This window comes from Bison bison, unplaced genomic scaffold (genome assembly GCF_000754665.1).
Source record: "Bison bison bison isolate TAMUID 2011002044 unplaced genomic scaffold, Bison_UMD1.0 scf7180017864035, whole genome shotgun sequence".
Taxonomy (NCBI): Eukaryota; Metazoa; Chordata; class Mammalia; order Artiodactyla; family Bovidae; genus Bison; species Bison bison.
The window spans coordinates 9,182,257-9,201,360 of record NW_011494607.1 but is presented as its reverse complement, the minus strand read 5'-3'; the positions used below and the strand labels follow the sequence as shown (position 1 = coordinate 9,201,360).

Below are 19,104 nucleotides of genomic sequence, written 5' to 3'. Positions count from 1 at the left end.
GTCCATCCTAAAGGAGATCAGTCCTGGGTGTTCATTGGAAGGACTGATGCTGAGGCTGAAACTCCAGTACTTTGGCCACCTCATGCGAAGAGTTGACTTATTGGAAAAGACCCTGATGCTGGGAGGGATTGGGGACAGAAGGAGAAGGAGACGACAGAGGATGAGATGGCTGGATGGCATCACCGACTCGATGGACATGAGTTTGGGTGAACTCTGGGAGTTGGTGATGGACAGGGAGGCCTGGAGTGCTGTGGTTCATGGAGTCCCAAAGAGTCGGACACGACTGAGTGACTGAACTGAACTGAACTGAACCATCTACTGGATTAAAACAATGAGCTATGCAGGCAAAGTAAGAAGAAGTGGCCACTTCTCCCATGCTGCTGTTGGTGCATGAGGATAATTTGATGAAATAAATATCTATGAAATATTTTAGTGTTTTTGAAACTTTGGCTGCAAAATATGAAAAGGTCTTTTTCTGGTCAGTCCTTATCTCAGGGAAGCAAAGAGAAATCATTTAACTACAGATTGAGCACAATGAGCTGCCACCCTGCTTTCTTCTCCCTCTTCTGAAGATGGGGTGCTTTAGCAGGGAGCTCTGGAGAGAGCAGAAAGCCCAAAGTTGGTGGAGTTCATTAACTCCACGCAAAAATATTGGTGCGATCCATTGTTACTGTTATAGAGAATAAACCTTCAGGATTTTGAAGCTTTGAGCCCCAAATTTGGGAATTTAAAATCTAAAAATGAGAACTTTTAAAAACAGATGTTGGTGATTAAAACTGGAAACTTGCCCCATCCTTCACTTTTCTTCTTGTTCAGTTGGTAACAGTAGAATTACCACCCCCATCAACAGATAAAAGGACTGAAAAACAGGAAACAACATCAAATAGTTTTAAATTACTTTGGGAAACTCCTGAAAGTGGGTGTAACATGTATGGGCCTTTAAAAATGAATCATATTTATGCATTTGATGTGCAGCTACTTAATTGCTTCTCACCGTTCACCCTAACGTTCATTGGTATTTGTCTCTTCCCGACTACGCTTGGTCCTTCCTTGATGTGTCTTAACTGCTGTTGGGTTGGTTCCCGCTGGTACCATCAAGTTGTTAAACTAGCTGCTGGTGAGTATGTTACAAAGTATGTATGAAGAAAGAAACCACAAGAGATGAAAGAATTGGGTGATTTTTTTTTTAATGAAGATTTTTCTCAGTTAGCCCATAGCAAGATCCTGATGTATTTGGCTGCAGAGAAGCTAGATGGGAAAACATTTAGCTACCCACTCTCTGCATGATCTCTCCAAAACAACAGTGAAAGAAACCTTTGTTGAATAAGCACCTTGATATTCTGAAAGCCCCTTGCAGCCACCTCAGCTTCGGTCAGTGTCTGCAACATCAGGGTGTGTGATCCCCTGGTGCCCATCTGACCTGGCCCTAACCTGTGTGCAGCTTGGGGCAAGGGCACAATTGAAACTCACGTGCCATACATTTAAATATTAGAATGTTCTAAATCAAGCTAATAAATAGACTGGGTGTATGAAATGTGTACTATCCTTTACCATGACACAATGGCCTTTCAGAGGCCAGCTTTGAGTTTAGAATTCACAGTCTCCTTGGAGTTCCCATCTGGAACGTGGTGGTTCAGGGAGAGCTGGTGCACAGCCTGCTTCTTCACTGTTGCCCCTTGTCCTCCCATCCCCTGACTGCATCCTACTTACAGGGGCCTGGATGCATGCATAGGGACCGCCCCCCCAACCCACTCAGCCAAGGTATATCTGCATTTCCTTAAACAGTTGCCACTTGGCTGTTTTGGTCACCATACAGGTGGAGTAGCCCACTCTAAAGAGGATGGAGAGACTTCCCTGACAGTCCAGTGGTTAAGACTTCACCTTCCAATACAAGAGGTGCAGGTTCAATCCCTGGCCCAGGAGCAAAGATCCCACATGCCTCATGGCCACAAAAACATAAAGCAGAAATAATATTGTGACAAATTTAATAAAGACTTAAAAAATGGTCCACATCAAAAAAATATATATCTTTTTAAAAATAAAATAAAAATGAAGAGCATGGACTGGGGGAAACTCCTGCACTGACGCTAGAAGCTCACTTGGATGGGAAACTCTGAGGCACTGAATAGCAGGGAGGGTCATGAGTTTGAGGTAGGGTCAAGGGTAAGGGTTTCTTGGCCTGGATTTGGGGTTGTGCTGCCCATGGGAAAGCTCTGTGGACCCTGCTGTGTCTCTGTTCCCTCATGGTGGCGATTACTTCCCTGCACATGGAGGTGGCTGCTGCCTAGACTCCCAGGGCCAGAGTGAGTGGGTGCATCTCCAGGAGGTGCCCAGTGCTTCTGGGCATGGCACGCGCAGTGACAGGCTCAGTTCTGAGGTTTCAGGAAAGCATTTTGCCTCAAGTTTGTGGGTCCAGCTTCTCCCTCAAGCTTTGTTCTTGTTCTCCTCTGCATCCTCTCCTTGATGCTCACACCTGCATTTCTAACTCGGGACCCAGATTTGAAAACCGCTCTTGTTAGCAGACTCACAGACATAGAGAACGGACTCGTGGTTGCAGAGGGGGAATGGGGTGGGGGAGGGATGAGGCGGAAGTTTGGGATTAACAGATGCAAACTACTGTATATAGAGAATGGATAAGCAACAAGGTCCTACTCTACAGCACAGGGAACTATATTCAATATCTTATGATAAATCATAATGGAAAAGAATATACATATGCATATGTGTGTGTGTGTGTGTGTATATATAGATATATATATATATATAGGCTTCCCTGATAACTCAGTTGGTAAAGAATCCTCCTGCAGTGCAGGAGACCCTGGTTCAATTCCTGGGTCAGGAAGATCCACTGGAGAAGGGATAGGCTACCCACTCCAGTGTTCTTGGGCTTCCCTTGTGGCTCAGCTGGTAAAGAATCTGCCTGCAATGTGGGAGACCTGGGTTTAATCCCTGGGTTGGGACGATCCCCTGAAGAAAGGAAAGGCTACCCACTCCAGTTTTCTGGCCTGGAGAATTCCATGTGGGCTTCCCTGGTGGCCCAGATGGTAAGGAATCTGCCTGCAAAGCAGGAGATTTGGGTTCCATCCCTGGGTCGGGGAAATCCCCTGGCGAAGGGCAAGGTAACCCACTTTAGTATTCTTGCTGGGAAATCCCAGGGACAGAGGAGCCTGGCGGGCTCTAGTCCACGGAGTCGCAAAGAGTCAGACACAACTGAAGGACTAACACTTCACTTCACTTCATGGATAACTGAATCACTTTGCTGTACAGCAGAAATTAACACAGCACTGTAAATTAACTATACTTCAATTTAAAAAAGACTTTTTAAAAAACTGCCCTTGTTTACAGTTCATCACCCAGCCCCTCCTCTTGCCCTCTATAGAATAAGAGACCTTCTTAATAAAATTGCAAGAAATTCGAACACTTTGTGGAAATAAAATTGCAAGACCCTTGATACCTGAAGATTGTAAATTAAAAGTCCTGTGGGTTGTGTGCTTCTCAGTTTGGCCACATTCTCAGTCACTGACCAAGCCACTCACCCTCTCTATTCCTCTGTCTGCATCTACAAAACTGGAATAACAATTCATGCCTGTTTCTGGTACTTCAAATGGATGTTTTCAGGACAAATTTCTAAGTACATATACAAAGAGTACGAAGAGCAATCAAAATAACTCATCACACCCCCTTCCCATAGAACTTCATCTAACTTTCCAAGAGCTTTTTTATATTACCAAGAAATATGATTCAAATTTCCCTAAGTTGACAGAAAAGCGTGAAATCTGTTTCTAACAGATGTTCCCCGTGATCCCCCAAATGTAAACATGTTTGCGAGATGATTGTAAGACAACCTGTTTACACAGGGAAGTACTTAAAAAAGCAAACACAAAAGCATCACCCAGAGCAGTCATTGTGATCAAAGTGCCTCAATTATTAGGGTGTAAAGGGAACTGATGACTCAACTTAGCACCACCGCGGTCTCCAGATTTCAGTTTCATAACAAGAGTTTCTTTTCAGGAATATTCTTCATTGACACACAAATCCGATTTTCTTTCTAAAATGTTTCTCGATTTTTGTCAAACCGAAATGACAGGATCCCTTCAAAAGATGACTTCGATACCTGTATGATGCTCACATGAGAGTCATGTGGATATACTTTGCCATGGAGAGCTGGGGTTTTCACTCCCCGGGATCTTGGTTCCCAGAACAGGGACCAGGTCTTCTGCCCAGTGACTCCTGGCTCACAGCTCCTACACCTCCCCAGTTAGTCAGACGCAGCACAGAAAGTCCAGACTGCATAGTGGTAGGAAGTAACTTTCTGAATCAATCAAAGGGTGATATTTTGATCCTTTCACATGCATGGGTATTCTGGGCAAGTGCATGCTTCAATCAGTGACTCATGGATCAATATGCAAAGTAGGTCTCTGACTGCTGGCTGGCTGAAAATAAGTTTTTAAACCTGAAACAAAATACAGTCTAATAGAGAATAAAATTAGAACTTGTGTCAGGTTTAGCGTTTTTTGGGAAAACAATCACCACTGTCCCTCAAGGTAATGTACATTGGGAGGCTATCCTAAAGTGGAAAGCTGTAGGTAAACATGTCTCTCTGAAAACCTGTAAGAAGTCTAGCCTAACAGGAAGGTTCTTTCGTAAAGGTTCATTCAAAACTCCTTTAGGATGTGGTTTCCTACACAAGCGAAACTTTAAATTCTTTCGCTCTGGGGATGGTGATGTCAGACTCTGTGGTGTTTTTACCTAATGATGCCCACTTGAACAGACAGACCTAAGGAGACAGGCTGAGGACTTGTCTTTCTAGCGTCAATTCTGTGGACATAGGTTCATGTTTCACCATGATCCTGCAGTCCCTGCAGTGCAGATCATCGCATGATTGTCAGCAAGAGTAGGAATGCCACTAAGACTATGGCCCCCAAACAGGAGTATCACCCAGGGAGGAAGGACTGCTGGTGTGGGCTCTTGGTATTTGCACTGCAATTTCAGTGCTGGGTTTGTGTGCTAACATCTACCTATGCTCTTTTAGAATACTTAAGACTCCAATCCACATACACACCAAAACACACACACATACAATGATTATAATTAACAACCAAGCTTAGGATTGTGGGATAAAAGGTTATAGGATAAAAAGGTCAATGTACAAAAATCAGTGTTATTTCTATAAACTAGCAATGGAATGCTCTGAAAATAAAATAACTCTCTTTACAACAACATCAAAAAGAATGAAACGCTCAGGAATAAATTTAACAAAATAAATGCAAGATTTATACACTGAAAGCTATAGAACACTATAGAAAGCAATTAAGAAGACCTAAATAAGTGGAAGACATCCACTATTCGTGGAGCAAAAGATTTGCTGTTGTTAAGATGGGAATACCACCAAACTGATAAACATATATATTCAACACAATCCCTATCAAAAGTTCAGCTAGCTTTTTGCAGAAATTGACAGGCTAATTTTTAAAAATTGAAGTATTGCTGAGTTGCAATGTTGTATTAGTTTCTGGTGTACAGCAAAATGATTATATATATATATATATAAAAGAATATGAAAAAAGAAGCCGGTGCTCTGCAATAACCTAGAGGGGTGGGATGGGGAGGGAGGTGGGAAAGAGGTTTAAGAGGGAGGGGACGTATGTATACTTATGGCTGATTCATGTTGTTATACAGCAGAAACCAACACAACACTGTAAAGCAATTATCCTCCAATTAAATATAAACTAAAAATTTTTAATGGTCTACATGAAAAGAACAAAATTGAAGAACTCAGTTTCTGATTTCAAAACATACTACATAGCTACAGTAATCAAAACAGCGTAGTCATAGGATGGACAGTGGTATACAATCAATAGTCTAGAAATAAATTCTCAGGTTTGTGGTCAAAGTTTTTCAACAAAGATGCCAGCACTATTAGATAAGAAGGAATAGTATTTTCAACAAATGGTTCTAGAATAACTGATATTCACATGCAAAAGAATAAAGTTGAACTCCTATGTTATACTACATACAAGAACTCAAATTGGATCATAAATGTAAGAGTTAAAACTATAAAACTCTTAGAAGAAAACATAGGAATAAATCTTTGTGACCTTGGATTAGGCAACAATTTCTTAGACATGACCAAGTACAAGATAACAACAACAACAAAAAATGGATAAATGTAATTTCATAAAATTCTTCTATGCTTGAAAGGAAACCATTAAGAAAATGAAAAGAAACCCCCAGAATGGGAGAGGATATTTGCAAAACATACATCTGATCAAGAATTTGTATGCAGAATATATAAAGAATTCTTACTAGTTAACAGTCAAAAGACAAATAATCCAATTAAGTAAGGAGCAAGAAATTAAAATAGACATTTCTCCAAAAAAGACATACAAATGGCCAGTAAGTGCATGAAAAGATGCTCATGTGTCATTGAGGCATGCTCAGTTGCTCAGTCATGTCCGATTCTTTGAGACCCCGTGGACTGTAGCCCATCAAGTTCCTCTGTCCATGAAATTTTCCAGGCAAGAATGCCTGAGTGGGTTGCCATTTCCTCCCCCAGGGTGTCTTCCCTACCCAGGGATCAAACCGTGTCTCTTGTATCTCCTGCATTGGCAGGTGTATTCTTTACCACTAGTGCCACCTGGGAAGCCCTGTTAGTCATTAGGAAAATACAACTCAAAACCACAATGAACTAATCACTTTAGCCCACTAGGATGGCTGAAGATTAAAAGAAAATAGTAATAATAAGTGTTGGTAAGAATGTGGAACACTTCTTACATTGCTGATGGGATTGTACAGCTGTTTTGGAAGACAGTTTGACAGTTCCTCAAAATGGACATGAGTTTGAGTAAATTTCTGGAGATAGTGAAGGACAGAGAAGCCTGGCGTGCTGGAGTTCATGAGATTGCAAACAGTTGGACACGACTTAGTGACTGAACAACAGCAAAGTATTAAATACAGTTACCAAATGAAATGCTTAAGATGTGTCGTATATGCAGAAAGAGTGAGATTTATTTTAAGGCATTGTCTACCATAGTCATGAAAACTCTTAAGTCCAAAATCTGCAGGCTAGGCCACCTAGGTTAAAGACTCAGGCTGGAGCTGATTTGCACTTCATGTCTGAAGCTGTCAGAATTTCCTCTTCCTTGGGAGAGGTCAGTCTTTTTCTTAAGGCCTTCAACTGATTTCACCCATTTTATCTAGTGTAATCTACCTTTACTCAAATCTACTGATATAAATGTTAGTCTCATCTAAAAATTACCTTCACAGCAATATTTTTACATTCTTGGCCAAATGTATGGGTACCATGACATAGCCAAGTTAAAAATAAATTAGTCATCACACCCAGTATTTACACTTCCAGGTATATTTCCTAAAGAATTGAAAACCATATGTCTACATATATCCAGCTCTACTTAAGTGCTCATAGCAGCATCATTCATGATGGCCAAAAAGTGGAAACAAACCAAAGGTCCATCATCTAATAAATGAATCAACAGAATGTGATTCATACACACAATGGATTATTATTTAGCCATAAAAAGGAATGGACTAATAATACATATTACAACATGGATGAAGCTTGAAAACAGTATACTAAGTAAATCCAGGTAGGAAAGGCCACAAAGTGTATGGTTCCATTTATATTAAATGTTTCATTTATATGAATAGGCAAATGCATAGAGACAGGAGTTAGATTAGTGCCAAGGGCTGGGAGTGGGAAGGGGATGCAGGAAGGAAGAAATGTGGAGTGATTGTTAATGGGTATAGGATCTCTTTTTAGGGTGATGAAAATGTTCTGAAATTAGATAGTAGGCAGCGGCATGCACATCTCCAGGAATAAACTAAAAGCCATTGAACTGTACACTTCAAAAGTATGAATTTTATGGTATGTGAACTAGATCTCAATTAAGTTTAAAAAGATACTTAAGACTGCAAATGTAAGTGGTCCTGACTGCACAATAAACAGCATCAAGCATTGCTTCTAAAGTGTAGAGTGTATGCTGAGTCCCATTAATGAAGAGTTAGAGGGGGAACATGGGAACCACTATATACTAGGCACCTTCTGTGTCTCCCAGGTGGCGCAGTGGCAAAGAATCCACCTGCCAATACAGGAGACACAAGAGGCATGGGTTCAATCACTGGGTCAGGAAAATCCCCTAGAGAAGAAAATGGCAACCCACTCCAGTATTCTTCCCTGGAAAATTCCACAGACAGTGGAGCCTGGTGTGCTACAGTCCATGGGTTCGAGAAGAGCTGGACATGACTGAGCACAGCACAGCATTCTGTGTCTCAGGAACTATGCTTATCAGCTCATTCAATCGCCCTTAAAAAAAAAAAAAGGAAAAAACCTATAGGTTGGTATTATCATCCCTATTTTTTCGTATTAGGAAATTGAGCTTTCCTTCAAAATAGTTGGCTGGGGACTTCCCTGATGGTGCAGTGATTAAGATTTCACCTTCCAGGTGGGATGATTTGGGAGAATAGCATGGAAACATATACATTACCATAGGTAAAGTAGACAGCTAGTGGGAATTTGCTGTATGACACAGGGAACCCAAAGCCGGTGCTCTGTGATAACCTAGAGGGGTGGGATAGGGAGGGAGGCGGGAAAGAGGTTTAAGAGGGAGAGGATGTATGTATACTTATGGCTGATTCATGTTGTTATACAGCAGAAACCAACACAACATTGTAAAGCAATTATCCTCCAATTAAATATAAACTAAAATTTTTTAATGGTCCACATGGAAAAATATGTTAAAAATAATAAAAAATAAAATAGTTGGCCTTAGTCTGTCAACTTAGTACACTGGGATTAGACCCCCATGTGTCTGTCTTCAGGCTTACCATCTTCCCATTGTACCTACTGTTTCCATAGGAGAAACCCTGTCCCAACTGGGCAGAGACTGCAGACCCTGTTGCTTTGATCCATGGACAGGTTAATCCCACGGGGCAAAGGGGTAGAAGGGAGAAGGGTGCTTTTAGAGGAAAAACTAATAAGTTAAATACAAAAATCAAGATTGTTACTTTTATGGTAAAGAAAGAAGATGAATTTTTTTTTTATTATAAGAGTTCAAAAGGACCAAGAAGGAAAGAGACAGGATGGAGAGGGGAGAGCAGGATCTATGACAGCAAATCCAAGAGCAGACCCCAAGACCATCCAGGGTAAGGCAAGTGTAGGAGAGACAGGAGAAGTTGAGTGTTCCCAGAGCAGCTGGCTGGCTTGGGAGAGGCGCGGCTGTGTTCGTGGTAACTGACCAGAAGCCTGGTAGGGGTGTTCCTGAAGCCAAAACAAGAAAGGTCATTTTTCATTGAGACTAGAGTGACACCAGAGGAAGTCACCTGGGATGCTCCAGTGACCAGGATCCAATACAGAGACCCACGCACAAAGGGAATTGTTGTTGAAGCTCATTTACAGCAGGGGTTTTTAACCTGGGGTCTGTGGATTCTTAGGCTTCCAAGGGCCTTTGAACCCCTCCTGTTACATGGAAAAGTTTGGCGTTTATTTGTGCATCTTAAAGGGCTGTGATGCACGAAAGGTTTTAAAAAATCAGCCTAAGTGTTTCTCTTAAAGTGCCAGGCTCACTTTCTGGCTGTGTGATAGAGTGTGTGAAATGGTCTGGCACTCCTAATTTTTGGAATAAAAATGAATTCTTAGCGAATGATCTCACTGCCTGCAGTGCTGTCTGCTTCTGTCCTGGCATTTGATAGAACTTGTTAGGGGATTAGGTAAGACAGGATGTTGGTACATTTGAGGTCATTAAACCAAGGAAGGCAGAAAAAAGAGATATCTTGCTAAGTATATTGTGAAGTTGAACTAAATGCTGAGTAGCTAAGAGATGTTGTGCCGACACTTTTGAACCCTTAAGAGTAGACTGAGGTGGAGGAGAAAGCTCCCCTGCATTAACAAATGCAGTGCATTAGTTAATGCCTGTCTTTGCAAGAAATACTGTTTTACTTGTCCTTTTACAGAGGAGGTATGGAAGGTTGCGGTGTTCTAGGTTGTATAACATTTTTGTAAGTGGATACAACTAGTATGAACTTCCCAGGTGGCTCAGTCCTAAAGAAGCCATCTGCCAAGAAGGAAGCAGTAGCTAGATCCCCGGTTTGGGAACCCTGGAGAAGGAAATAGTAACCCACTCCAGTATTCTTGCCTGGAGAATTCCATGGGCGGAGAAGCCTGGCAGGCTATAGTCCATGGGGGTCGCAAAAGAGTTAGACATGACTTAGCGACTAAACAACAACAGTGTTGATTTGAGAGAAACAACAAAAGTTGCCTTTCACCTAGTAACCAGCATTCTCACAGTTCTGGTTTCAAGACTAGGAGAATAATGAAAAATATATTACAGGAGACCTCATGCGTATGAAAGGTTTTGTTGAATGAAGTGCTGCCCTCCCCTCCTTGCTACCCAAAAGGTTATTTTCCACCTGTCTTTTCCTTCAACTTTTTTCTGGTGTGCCCTTTACTAACTTGACTGGCAGCCCCAGTCAACACACATGCCCGTCTCTACTCCTGCAGAGAGTTTAGTCACTGACTGCCTGATTTCCTGGATGTCTTTGACCTAAGGATGGAAAATATGGTACACGAGCCCTAAATGCCACTTCAGAATCGGCTTTGGGTGTTTTTCTATGTGGGCATTATCAAGGTCATGATATTCTTCAAAGATCAGGACCCAGAGGAAGATACTGTGCGTACATACCTTCACTGCCACGTCTTATGATAGAGGATAGGTGTCCATTTAGAAAGATGGTAAGGATAACCCTGTATGCGAGACAGCAAAAGAGACACAGATGTATAGAACAGTCTTTTGGACTCTGTGGGAGAGGGAGAGGGTGGGATGATTTGGGAGAATGGCATTGAAACATGTATAATATCATATAAGAAATGAATCACCAGTCCACGTTCGATGCATGATACAGGATACTTGGGGCCGGTGCACTGGGATGACCCAGAGGGATGGTACAGGGAGGGAGGTGGGAGGGGGGTTCAGGATGGGGAACACGTGTATACCTGTGGCGGATTCATGTTGATGTATGGCAAAACCAATACAATATTGTAAAGTAATTAGCCTCCAATTAAAATAAATAAATTTAAATTAAAAAAAATTCACCTGGAGAGAATAATCTGGGTCATTTTAAAATAAGAAGCCTGATAGTATTTTAAGAAACTGCAATATGAAAAGAATTTTTAATTCTAGTATACTTCATGAAATATAACCATTTTAGTGCTAAAAAGCTAATCGGCTTTTTGCAAAAATATCTAAATGGCTGAAGGACCTGTAATTTTGTCACTTTACTTTGACAGTTTACTGGTAGCATGTGGAAAAGTGGACCTGTTTGCTTTGGGGAGAGGAATATAGTTTCCCCAGAGTGTAGTGGATAGCAGTGTTGCAGAGGAAAGGGGTGAGCTTTGGAGTCAAACTGGCATGGATACAGATTACATGTCATCCCCTCTTATCTCCTCCAGTGTGACCCTGGGCAAGGCTCGTTGCCTCTCTGAGCCATGGTTCTCTCATTCACTCAGTAGGCTAATAATACTCATAATATTCCTAACACAGTTCCTAGAATGTGGAAGTTTTGAATCATTAAAAAGTATGATTATTACTATGCATAAGTAGAGGCCAGTATTTATATTCTAAAGCTACAGAAACCCCCGGTATATTTTGGATTGGGTATTTTCTTTTATACTGAAGTATAGTTGATTTTTTTTTCAGGTATACAGCAAAGTGATTCAGGTCTGTTCTTTTCAGATTCTTTTATAGGTTATTACAAGATACTGAATACAGTTCCTTGTGCTATCAATAAATCCTTGTTGGTTATCTATTTTATATACAGTGGTGTGTACATGTTAAGACTCTTAATTTATCCCTTCGCCCCCTCCCCTTTGTTCAGATTATATGTTTTTAACACTTGTTTTTTTTTAGCTTCTTGTGTATCAGATTGTGTATTTTCAACACTTGTTTCTTTTTAGCTGCTTCTTTTCAGAATTGTCAATGGCAAGTTGTTCTGACTGCACTGTCCTTTTAGGGGTGCAAATCTGAACAAGCGCTCCACTATATTTTGGGAAGGTAAAACCTTGAGTATCAAAGAAGTGAATTTTCTAGCTGGGGTTCTCCAACTAGAGTAACTTGGCATCTGAAATGTGTAAGTGGAAACTTTCAGAAATGTTTTCTCTTAATTAATTTTCTCCATCCTGTCTGAAGTGGCTGCTCCCCAGTTCTTTCTCTGTTGCAGGAAAAAAAAAAAGCACATTTCTTCATATCACCTTCCCATGCCAATAGAACAAAACACAAAAGCCACAAGACCTATGATTCAAAGGTCTTCTGCCTCATACAAGTGACTGTTGAAATTCTGTTTGAAATGTATTTTCAAAAAAAAAAAAAAAACTCACCTCTGTAGTTTCTTAAAAAAATAATGTCGATGGACCCCTTTCTTTTCAAAGCCCTTCTGGTCATAAAATAGTATGTGACTACTCTCTTTAGTATTTCTGAATATGAATAAGGACTCCAGGGCCACTCACAAGTTAGCACGTTTATTGCTAAAGCTGTCACCAAATTTCTGGTAATATTTTTATACAGCATGGGACCAGCAGAACATTTGAGATTTAACCTTTTCCAGCAGATGGTAGTCTCAAAATGGAATTTGTAATTTTAGAATTAAGTTTTGAACTCTCATCTTGTTTTCTGACCACTGTAATTTCTCTTTCTATTCAATTCAGAGGGAAGGAGTGATAGAGTGTGTGTGTGTCTGTACAGATGGACATTTTTTATTAACCTTAAAAACCAATACTGCAACTTCGCGCAGAAGAACCAGAGTGGCATTTTGAAGCTCCTGAAAGTCAGATTGACTCAATGATATCATCTAGGTACAATCCCATTGTGATGCTAAGCAAAATCACGTTATTTAGCTTGGTGACTCTCCTCAAGTGAAATAATATAAATACAATGGAGATAATTAGCTTAAAAACACTGTATCCCAGAGCATAATATCTCTGTCCTCTTAAATTTTGGCAGACCTGGATTCTTGTTCAAATAAGAGCAGAAAACAGTTCTTGAATATTTTGTCATGTTTTCTTATTATCAATCTGAATCCCAGTAAGGTAGGAAGAGGTGATCAAGATAGGAGAAAATTGACAACTGGACACAGGAAGCAATATTGGAAATTGGAAAATCATTAAACCAAACCACTTTTATGTTTCTTAGAAATAATGTAGCTGGTATTAGATTTGGGATGTAGATAAAAATATTTCCACCTGGAGTTGCCTGGGGGAAAGCAAAGAGAGCTTTGCTCATCAAATCTCATTCAAGCCACTGTGAAAATTTTAGCTAAGAGTGGAGTTGTAGAGTAAAAGAATGCAATCAGCCTTACTTACACAAGAAGTACCTTCTAGAAAACCTGATCATTTTACAGCTAATTGGAATAAATGTTCCCTTGCCCACTGCTTGCAGCTGGAGACCTGCTTGTACTTTTTTATGACTATTGCTGTAATTAAATAACCATTTACTTTTTCTTAGCTGAAGAATGCAGGTCCCACTGACTTTTTATTCTAAGTAAATTTAATTTTGTGCAAGAGGGAATTTCTTACAGATAATTTCCCTTCTCTGGGATATGTGACTTTACTTGTAAGTGAGTGAACAGTAACCATTTAGATATCCCTTTTTAAAACTTTCCCCCAGCTTCTCTAACAGTAAATATGAAGAAACGAAAAAGCAGTGCTTTCACGCTTAGTGTAGCATTACCATATCTCCTCACCCACCTTTTCCTAAGAGCAGTCTGGTGAACCACGTCAAGATTTTGTGAGGTCTTTGGACATCAATCTAGCTGAGAAACACCACGAGAGCAGGAAATGTCCCTGGTGATCTCATTCACCATTGTTTCAAGACACCTAAATGGTACCCAGGAGGAGGTCAGTAAATGCTTGTTGAAGAGATGATTATGTATTGTCCTGTGAGCTTCTGGGGTCCAAAATACTGCCTAGAAAGCTAGTGCATGAGGCAGCCTGGAGCCACACTGTTTAATAAGGTACCCAGTGACCAGGTATGCCTATTTAAATGTAAATCAATTTAAATTGATTAAAATTTAAAATTTAGTTCTTCTGTCTCACTATGAACTTTTAAGCTCTGTGGAGTTCTTAAAGAACTTTAAGAACTTTTAAGTTCTCCATAGCCACGTATGGCTGATGGCCACCATTTTGGACACCTGCTGCTGCTGCTGCTGCTAAGTCACTTCAGTCGTGTCCGACTCTGTGCGACCCCATGGACTGCAGCCCACCAGGCTCCTCCATCCATGGGATTTTCCAGGCAAGAGTACTGGAGTGGGGTGCCATTGCCTTCTCCTTGGACACCACAGATACTGAATATTTTCCTCTTCACAGAAAGCTGTGTTAGATAGCCCTGGTAGCGTATCATTCAGTTCAGTGCAGTTCAGTTCAGTCGCTCAGTCGTGTCCAACTCTTTGAGACCCCATGAATTGCAGCACGCCAGGCGTCCCTGTCCATCACCAACTCCTGGAATTCACTCAAACTCACGTCCATCGAATCGGTGATGCCATCCAGTCATCTCATCCTCTGTCGTCCCCTTCTCCTCCTGCCGCCAATCCCTCCCAGTAGCAGAGACTTTTCCAATGAGTCAACTCTTCCCATGAGGTGGCCAAAGTACTGGAGTTTCAGCTTTAGCATCAGTCCTTCCAAAGAACACCCAGGACTGATCTCCTTTAGAATGGACTGGTTGGTAGTAGAAGCCAAAGTTAGTGGCTCCAGCCCTGCTGAAGTGAGATTCCCATGTAACCGTGATGTTCACTCACACTACAAAAAGTAACCCTTTTAGATCTCTCCTCCAATACTGTAGGAACTCAGTCAGGAAAGGTGGGTGGCCCACAAAGGTGCCATCTCTTTGAAACTAATAGTCCAGCAACAGTAGGGCTGTTCACCAGACTGACATTCCCAGGGGTCTACACATATTTGGCTATACTAGTTGTTAGAATAGTGAAATATTTTACCAGTTACTAAAGAGCAACTGTTTTAAGCTCTTCCAGGACCTCCTTGCTATGCCCTGAGGGCCTGGCTGTTCACCTAGGATGTCCCCAGCCTCCCCTTAATCCAGCAAAATGAATTAATGCCCGTCCCGTCCCCAGGGGTGAGAGGCTGCTTACCACCCCATCCCAGTACTGCAGACTGTTACCTGTTGACCTTGACCTCCAGGGGACACTGCTTCCTAAGAGTCATTGTTAAGAGTGCCCCATCCCTACCATGGCCAAGTCCCTGATCACAGAACCATTAGTCTCAAGAAGAGTTTTAAAAGCATCTTATTCAACTCCCTCATTTTACTGAGGAAATCACGTCCAGAGAGTTACTCAGCGGATTTGTGGCCATTTCTAAGATAAAACTCTAACTCAGTTTTGTTTTGTTTGGGGTTTTGTTGTTGTTGTTGTTCATTTGTTTTGTTTTTGCTGTTGTCAGTTTCCTTAACTGTGAAATGGGGATTAGTATCTTTATGCCTTGCAAAGTTGCTAGTAAAAAGGACAGGGATACCCAGCATTTTATGTATGTGTTAGGAGTTTGTGAAAACTCTGTTGTCTGCCATCTCATTCGATCTTCACAGGAGCCTGGAAAGGCACTGGGCTCAGAGACGATGAATGACCTGCCCTTGATAGCAAAGCTGCTCTGAGTCGCAACCCTCTAAGTCTCGTAGGGCTTAGGAGACTATAAACTCTCTCGTAAATGTAAGATAACAGAACCACATGGCATTACTAGTTTTAAGCTTGTGGTATTTTGCAGTTCAAGATTTACTGACATTGAAAGTGTAATTTTATTCAAGCAATGGGTTTTTTTGTTTTTTGTTTTTTTTTTTACAGACTTTGGTTCAGCATTAAAATAGAAGTGGGCTGCTTTGAAGTACATTCTTTAAATGAGAGAATCCAAATTTGTAATTAGCTTTAAAAATGCAGTTGTGCAATTTGAGTAGCTAAAGAGCTTGTGGCTCAGATGCATTAGCATCTGCCTACAATGTGGGAGACCCTGGTTCGATCCCTGGGTCAGGAAGATCTCCTGGAGAAGGAAATGGCAACCCACTCCAGTACTCTTGCCTGGAAAATTCCATGGACAGAGGAGCCTGGTAGGCTACAGTCCATGGGGTCACAAAGAGTCTGACACAACTGAGTGACTTCAATGTCAATGTCAATGTCTGTTACTAGGGGTGGCTTATTTTTTCTAATTCTCTCCTCCTCCCAAGTTATTAGGCCCTTTGGAAAAAACAAAGTATGTTCTTTGAGGGTGAGTGGTCATCTCCTCTCAGTTCAGTTCAATCATGTCTAACTCTTTGCAACCCCATGGACTGCAGCAAACCAGGCTTCCCTGTCCATCACCAGCTCCTGGAGCTTGCTGAAACTCATGTCCATTGAGTTGGTGATGCCATCCAACCACCTTATCCTCTGTCATCCCCTTCTTCTCTTGCCTTCAATCTTTTATTATCACCTTATTTTTCTCATCCTATAGGCCTGGTATACTTAGAAAATTAATCGTATACCCTATTGTGGCAAAGAAAAATCACTTAGAAGTCCTTCTACCCACTTGACACCTAATTATCAGGAGAATGCTATTTTAAGTATAAAGAAAAGCTGCAGTGGAGGAAATGGTCCACTTCTTGATACATCTTGGGTCTTTTGATAGATTTAATGGAAGCACCCCTTAGTTTTTGAGAAGATTGTTGAGATAATTTAACTCACTCCTAAAATAAAATTAAATTTATACCCCCCTCTTTTTCTATGAACTGCAGCCATTATATTGTGTATACTAAACTGTGCAGAAACTGAGTTTCTAGATGAGGGCAAGAGTGGGGTTACTTCATTCCATGTAACAAAATATCTCTTCCATTTTCTTTTATCAGTGTATGAAAACTATGTCCGTCTCTATATCAATTGTAGTAGTAAATGGCAACTCACTCCAGTATTCTTGCCTAGAAAATTCCATGAACAGAGGAGCCTGGCAGACTATATAGTCCATGGGGTCGCAAAGAGTCAGACATGGCTGAGCAACTGAGCACACACACACACATCAATTATCCCTCAAGGTTAAATACATAAAGGGTAGAGAGAAAGAAAATTTATTAGAAAAGGCTGTAAATGGAGAGGAACTTGGAGTTGTGAACCCTGATTTAGCATTACTAAACTTGTAGTCTCATTTGGGAAGAATATATTTGTAGGTTTGGTAGTTTTTTAAAGTATATGTGTGTCTTTGTTTTTCTCTGTGTGAACAGACTCTCGGCTCTCAACTGTACTGAAATACAGCCTCCCTCCTGTCCATATAAGACCTTCGATGTGTTTACAATTATTTGGACTCTTCTTGGATTTTATACTATTTTCACTGCTTCCTACAGATAGTACTGGCGGTGCCGACAGAAAAACATCTAAGGGTAACATTTGGATTTATGGCTTGACTAGAAGTCATTGAGTCTTTGGATTATCTCTGAGTCATTCAAGATGTTAGGCTCGAAGAGATCTTTGAAATTGCAAACATTTAATTCCTCCAGACTAACTAGGGGACAAGGGGTATTGATGAGCAAGCACATGCTTTCGAACTTCACCACCACCAGGTTCTGTACAGTGCAGTCAGCATTACATGAGATAAAGCATGTAAGGCACTTGGCACTAGAGTTGACACATCGTGAACACTTGGGAGGGTTAGCCATGATTATTGGCTTGTCTGATTTAATTTTGTCTTCACGTCTCTTTCTGCTCCCTGATGGCCATTCTGAAGAGCAGTCTAATGTCCAAGAAATAGGAAAATACCCAATGCAAGGGAAATGCAAGGCTCTGGTCTTCCAGAAACAGAATTAATCAGTGCACAAAGGAAAATGATTGTGTTTTTTTTCACGATGATGTCGATGACGTCCATACTCCCTCCACGGAAGAGGGGCAATTCCTCCCTTGTCCAGATCCAACTCAGTCCCATCTAATGAGGGCCGCCTGATGGTAAACTCACCTTATTCCCATTTCCCGCTTTATTATGTGAAAAACAATGAGCTGCTCATTATCATCTGTGTAAGAAAAAAATGCAATCTAAACGTGGTTGTCCCTGATTAGAACTTTGTTAAGGTATGTGACGGGCAAGTGCGTTTCTCCTGTGCCTTCAATAAAGTGGGTAACTAAACAAATTAACCAAAACTCATGCTGTGGCAGGAGTGTAAATTGGTACAGTTTTTCTGAACAGTCACCAGGACCCTCAAAGCTCACTCTACTTGACCCCACAATTCTTTTTGTAGGAATCTACCTAGTTAAATACATTCAGGTGATTTGATATTCAGATACATCTGTCAAAGTGTCATCTGCAATAACAGAAGAAAATAAAACAATATGTCATTCCCCAAATGAGAGAAATAATGAAATAAAACACTTTTCTACACAGACATTGAAAAGCATGTTTCTGAAGAATTTTTAATAACTTGAGGAAATGTTTACATTCATATAATATTGACTCAAAAAGGAGAAACTATGCTCTATTTTTGTGTATCTGAAAAGAATACCAGTCCACAATCCCTAGTCTCCAGTACTCAATGCATTTGGTTCAAACATCACAAAGGTCTCTTGGTGACTTGTTTGGTAGAAAAATCTGACCTGAATTAATGTGAAGCTCTATTTTTTCTGACCAAATAAGAATATGCATCTATTTTGCTGCAGAGATTCTAATGTGTGTGATTACGGGGTGCTGCTTCAGATTCTGATGGGGCATCATACAACAAATGGTAGTTTAGCATCATAATACTCTTTAACACCAAGCAGTTCTGAACTCTGAAGTGTATCTGGCCCAGGAGTTTCATTTAAGGGGTCATGAGCCTATACAACAAAATATCATGAATGATTTATCAGTGTCAAGGTTGCAATTGATGTTTATTTTTTCTTGATTCGTTTCCATAAATTTTTCAGATGTTCTATAATAAGCATGTATTAATTTATCCTCAGGAAAAAATAAGGACTATTATTTTCTAAGAAAACATATTTGAAGTATCAGAGGATCATCTCATTTCAGTTGGAATCCTCAAATTTATCACTTGCTTCAAATTTATCACAACTCTTTTTGTTGTTGTTTAGTCGCTAAGTCATGTCCGACTCTTT

The 19,104-nt window shown here is 40.7% G+C and overlaps 1 protein-coding gene across 3 annotated transcripts in view; it reads left to right on the top strand.

The window, feature by feature from the left end:
- BACH2 (BTB and CNC homology 1, basic leucine zipper transcription factor 2) overlaps window positions 1-19,104 on the top strand; it is a 307,416-nt gene that overhangs the window by 125,202 nt on the left and 163,110 nt on the right. The window lies entirely within an intron of this gene.